This window comes from Periplaneta americana, chromosome 7 (assembly GCF_040183065.1).
Source record: "Periplaneta americana isolate PAMFEO1 chromosome 7, P.americana_PAMFEO1_priV1, whole genome shotgun sequence".
Classification (NCBI taxonomy): domain Eukaryota; kingdom Metazoa; phylum Arthropoda; class Insecta; order Blattodea; family Blattidae; genus Periplaneta; species Periplaneta americana.
Genome location: NC_091123.1, coordinates 148,625,101 through 148,631,100, shown reverse-complemented (window position 1 = coordinate 148,631,100; position 6,000 = coordinate 148,625,101).

Sequence of the window (6,000 nt, the reverse complement as noted above, 5' to 3'; positions counted from 1 at the left end):
CACAAGTGAAAAATGTTAATTTTACAGGAGAAGGAAAAAAACTGTCTTCACACTGGTTTATGTCGATTTGATTTTCTTTCTTCTGTATGAATTGTTGTAATGGGAGAAATACTTATGTCTCTTTTCCCAAGCGAGCAGATGTACCGTAAGTTGTCAATAAATTATTTAAAAATGTTTGTGGAAACTGACTTATGTCACTTTTCCCAAGCATTCCAGAATTATATGGTCGGAAATTATTTTCTTTCGCTAATAATAATATACACGTCTAAATAAATTACTAAAAATGTGTACATTTTATTCAATATAATATTTTTTTGGGCTGAATGAAGTGACTACCACGAATGGTTTCCGTCTTTGTAAATATGATAAAGGGATGAAAAATTTTCGAAGATTTTGTCTGAAATTTTTATGTTGATTGGTGTGTATACTAGCGTCGTGCATTACAGGCGCTATGTGCGGTTCTAGTTTGTCGAGCATGGCGAAGTTCGATATTCGCCAATGTTCACTCCGCAGAAGAAGGTCTGTCGTGTTTGTTCCACCTTGTCATAAAAACAGTGGCTGTCCTCCACTTATGTTTTAACACAGATCTTGCGATTAGTTTTTCATATGAAAAAAGAAGAAATCTTTTAAAGTCTTTGTTTCCTCTCTCATGTTCGAATATATCAGGACACTATAGTGTAGACCTATATGCCCTGCCTATGTGTATCGAACTGTAAAGGCCCATTCACAATGAAAATTAAACATAACCGTAACATAAACATAGAAGTTTGCGCCCAGACTACCAAATGGGATCATTCACAATGATTCACATAAGCATTGACATAAACATTACAGTAAGACGTTAACATAAAAGTTTGCAAACTCAAAACATTCATGCTTATGCTTACGTGATTTGCAAACAGAACACAATCGTGGAGCGCTGAAGTACTTACTTACAAAGGGCTTTTAAGGAACCCGAAGGTTCATTGCAGCCCTCACATAAGCCCGCCAGCGGTCCCTATCCTGTGCAAGATTAATCCAGTCTCTATCATCTTATCCCACTTCCCTCAAATCCATTTTAATATTATCCTCCCATCTACGTCTCGGTCTCCCAACTAACACTCTATATGCATTTCTGGATTCGCCCATACGTGCTACATGCCCTGCCAATCTCAAACGTCTGGATTTAATGTTCCTAATTATGTCAGGTGAAGAATACAATGCGTGCAGTTCTGCGTTGTGTAACTTTCTCCATTCTCCTGTAACTTCATCCCTCTTAGCCCCAAATATTTTCCTAAGCACCTTATTCTCAAACACCCTTAACCTATGTTCCTCTCTCACAGTGAGAGTCCAAGCTTCACAACCATACAGAACAACCGGTAATATAACTGTTTTATAAATTCTAACTTTCAGATTTTTTGACAGCAGACTAGATGATAAAAGCTTCTCAACCGAATAATAACACGCATTTCCCATATTTATTCTGCGTTTAATTTCCTCCCGAGTGTCATTTATATTTGTTACTGTTGCTCCAAGATATTTGAATTTTTCCACCCCTTCGAAGGATAAATCTCCAATTTTTATATTTCCATTTCGTACAATATTCTCGTCACGAGACATAATCATATACTTTGTCTTTTCGGGATTTACTTCCAAACCGACCGCTTTACTTGCTTCAAGTAAAATTTCCGTGTTTTCCCTAATCGTTTGTGGATTTTCTCCTAACATATTCACGTCATGGAGCGCTGAAGTATACGTCAGAATATGAGAAAATGGCATCGTTGTTATGTTCCATGGTTACCAAGTATGTTTGCTGTTATGTTTATGTTCGCGAATGATGGTATGACTTCTTGATTTTAATGTAACGTTTATATTCTTAAGTTAACGCTTACGTTATGTTTAACTTTCATTGTGAATGAGCCTTAAGACTGCTAAGTGAGGAAGCACGCACAAATAGCTTAGTAGAAATCGTAGTCACAGACAGATAGCATGCAGGAAACCATCTGCCTGACACAATGGATGCAGAAAACGGGTATTTTCAACACAATCTCGTCATCGATTTTTGCATTATTTCAATATTCTCTCAATGTGTTTCATGCAAAGCGAAGAGGGGAAGAGGAAGCCGAAAAATCGATGATTCGCGCAAATGGAATTCCAGCGTGTGCCGACCGCTAGCCAGGCTGTAACGCAATGATCGGCCCTCCGACATGTGACATTAGATGACGGAGCATAATGGAAGCGCGCCATTGTGCACTACAGAATGAGGTTCATTACAGAATTAGAAATGTTTTGCGTGTCCGGTAATATTGGCTTATTACCACCTGTCAGCTCTCGCCCCAGAGAACATCACCGCTATTTCTTTCTGTCATGTTCACCCGTTGCTTTCGCCTTCATAGTACTGAATTTGCATCGATCTGTTGCCATGGGGATGGTGTTTTTTATTATTATCTAGGCCTACATTATAAAATGTAACTAAATTTAAACACAATAATTTAATTTCACAAAATCAGGAAATGAAATATAAAATCTTATTTATTCACTACCATAACAAAATAGGCGGCCGGGTAGCTCAGTTGGGAGAGCAGCTGGCTACGGGCTGGAAGGTCCGGGGTTCGATCCCAGGTAGTAACAGGATTTTTTCTCGTTGCCAAACTTTCAGAACGGCCCCGAGGTTCACTCAGCCTCCTATAAAATTGAGTACTGGGTCTTTCCCGGGGGGTAAAAGGCGGTCAGAGCGTGGTGCCGACCACACCACCTCATTCTAGTGCCGAGGTCATGGAAAACATGGGGCTCTACCTCCATGCCCCCCAAGTGCCTTCATGGCATGTTACGGGGATACCTTTACCTTTTACCATAACAAAATATTGAGGAAGTATAATTAATGAAACAGGCAAATTTGGGAAAGAAATTGAACATAGACTCATTACGGCAAATAAGTGTTATTATTCCCTTCATAAGTTGCTTAGTTCCAAATTCCTTTCTAGATTATCAAAATTAAGATGCTATAAAACTATAATCCTACCAACTCTCCTATATTGCTGCGACACTTGGAGATTAAAAAAAAACAACAAAAAAATCCCTTTTTACTTTTGAGAACAAAATCTTGAGGAAGATTTTTGGTCCCATTCAAGAAAATAACACATGCAGAATTCTGAAGAACAAGGAACTGAGGAATATATTTATAAAGATCCGGACATAATAGCTTTAATAAAAAGTCGAAGACTACGTTGGCTTGGACACGTTCTACAGCATGATGAAGACTCTCTTCTACGTAAAGCTTTCGACTATCTCCAAGATGTACGAGACCTCTTGGTAGACCTCGTCTCCGTTGGCAGGACCAAGTATATGATAATCTTTCTACAGTGGGAGGACGACAAGAAGATGCGGAGAACAGAGATAAATGGCGATATATCGTGATTGAGGCTAAAAACCACTTAGGTTTTGAAATGACCTAAATTGATTGATTGATTGATTGATTGGTTGATTGATTGATTGATTGATTATTGATTGATTGACCATAACAAAATTAGAGACTCTCTAAACATTTTTGATGTGAAGATTAGACCCTTTCAAAACATCATAGAGTGGATCGGGGGAAGATGCCTGACTTTTTCTTTGATCGAAAATTTAAGATACTGTTCATTTAGTTTTGAATTTCATATTGAAATATCAAAGTCTGGAAGATATTTTGAAACTACATTTTTGGTACAAAACGGAAAACATTAATTATCTTGTTTATAGATACAGGTTTTCTTCTTGCCTGCACTGTAGGAATCTTTCTCCGATAGTCGAGTAAGATGGCAAATGAAATTAACACATTTACCGATATATGTATTTTACCTGAACTTGGTTTGACACATGTATATAACAAAATTGACTTAATCTAAAGCTCATGGACACTTTTTCACTCGTTTATCACTACTTAGCAACACAGTCATTGTACATATTTTATTGTCGTGTGCAAGACTCGTGAAAACACTTCTTGCACACAATGAATTCAATCCAGTACATTTTTTTGTCATCATTCTCTTTTAGGCGGGTACGGGGTACGGTACGGTAAGGAATCCTGTATGCTTGCAATGCTTTAAAACAGTTCATACCCTCTGTTACAACATGTTCCATTGCAAGTTCAAGACTGTCCTCAATCCACTGACTTCTATCAGAGGAACTTACGTAATGTTTACACATTCCCTACAATAAAACAAAAAATAAAACTCTTGCAATAAGTTTTATATATAAATTATTTTTAACTTGAGTAGTATTAGTTAGGGTCTTGAAACTTAAAGAATTTGGCGGTATTTTAGTCTTTTTAGAGGTTGCCATCTTACCCCGAAAAAAAGTAATCATCTTCCCTAAGTATCGGGGTAAGATGCCTAGTGCTGTGACCCAACCTAAGATGGCGGAAAAAGATCGTTGGTTGTTAACAATACCTACAAACTTTAGAACCTTTACTACAATATCCATACAAAGGTTCGACAGTTATTACGAATTCAAGGATGTATTAAAATTTTAACATACCTTTGAAATTATTTTATAGCAGAAAAATGAGCTGTTTTCTTGCTTTTCTTCTTCTCACAACAAGAACACGTGACAAAATGAATTAGCTTCCACTCTAAGGACATTCAACTGTCTCAGTGATCGTGAAGACATACGCGTGGCGTTCTCTCTTGGAAGAATGTGAAACTACAAAGAAATAAGCATCTTCCCTCAATAGTCATCACCCCCCGATTCACTCTAAATGAAAGTTACTTTATTGCACACGATCGTGTTTTTATTGTATTTACAGCTATTGTTGTTAGACCTTGAAAGTTAGAATTCCCACACAGAAACTTGTTGCTAGGAAAACCATTCTTCATAACATAAAACTATACTGAAATAGATCCATTATAGTGCACTTATTGTTATTTAGTTACCACTACAATGCAGTTTTGCGAAGGCTTTGCAATAATATTGCTCTAAATTTTCAATACAAAATATATTACTTACTTACTTACTTACTTACTTACTTACTTACTTACTTACTTACTTACTTACTTACTTTTAAGGAACCGGGAGGTTCATTGCCGCCCTCACATAAGCCCGCCATTGGTCCCTATCCTGAGCAAGATTAATTCAGTCTCTATCATCATATCCCACCTTCCTCAAATCCATTTTAATATTATCTTCCCATCCACGTCTCGGCCTCCCTAAAGGTCTTTTTCCTTCCGGCCTCCCAACTAATACTCTATATGCATTTCTGGATTCGCCCATACGTGCTACATGCCCTGTCCATCTCAGACATCTGGATTTAATGTTCCTTATTATGTCAGGTGAAGAAAACAATGCGTGCAGTTCTGTGTTGTGTAACTTTCTCCATTCTCCTGTAACTTAATCCCTTTTAGCCCCAAATATTTTCCTAAGAACCTTATTCTCAAACACCCTTAACCTACAGTATGTTCCTCTCTCAAAGTGAGAGTCCAATTTTCACAACCATAAAGAACAACCGGTAATATAACTGTTTTATAAATTCCAACTTTCAGATTTTTGGACAGCAGACTGGATGATAAAAGCTTCTCAACCGAATAATAACAGGCATTTCCCATATTTATTCTGTGTTTAATTTCTCCCGAGTATCATTTATATTTATTACTGTTGGTCCAAGATATTTGAACTTCTCCACCTCTTCAAAAGATAAATTTCCAATTTTTATATTTCCATTTCGTACAATATACAAAATATATTGTGTTTTCAATTTTAAAAGTATGATACCTTTATTTTCATCCCAAAAATGCTCTACGATCGCTATTTCGCAGCCTCTAGCTTCAGTAGTTTAATGGGGGCGTTAAGTAACGAAACACATTTCATTTCCTGTGTGTGTTTCCCCCATTAAACATAAACACTTGTAGTCTCGCTGCATGCAATGTGTTGGATATCAAACGCAACACAGCCAAGCTGTTGTCGATTATCATTCTGCCCCATAATTTTCATTCACGTCCAGCAACCCCAGGGAATACCACACAATTTCACCCTCTTTTTCACGTG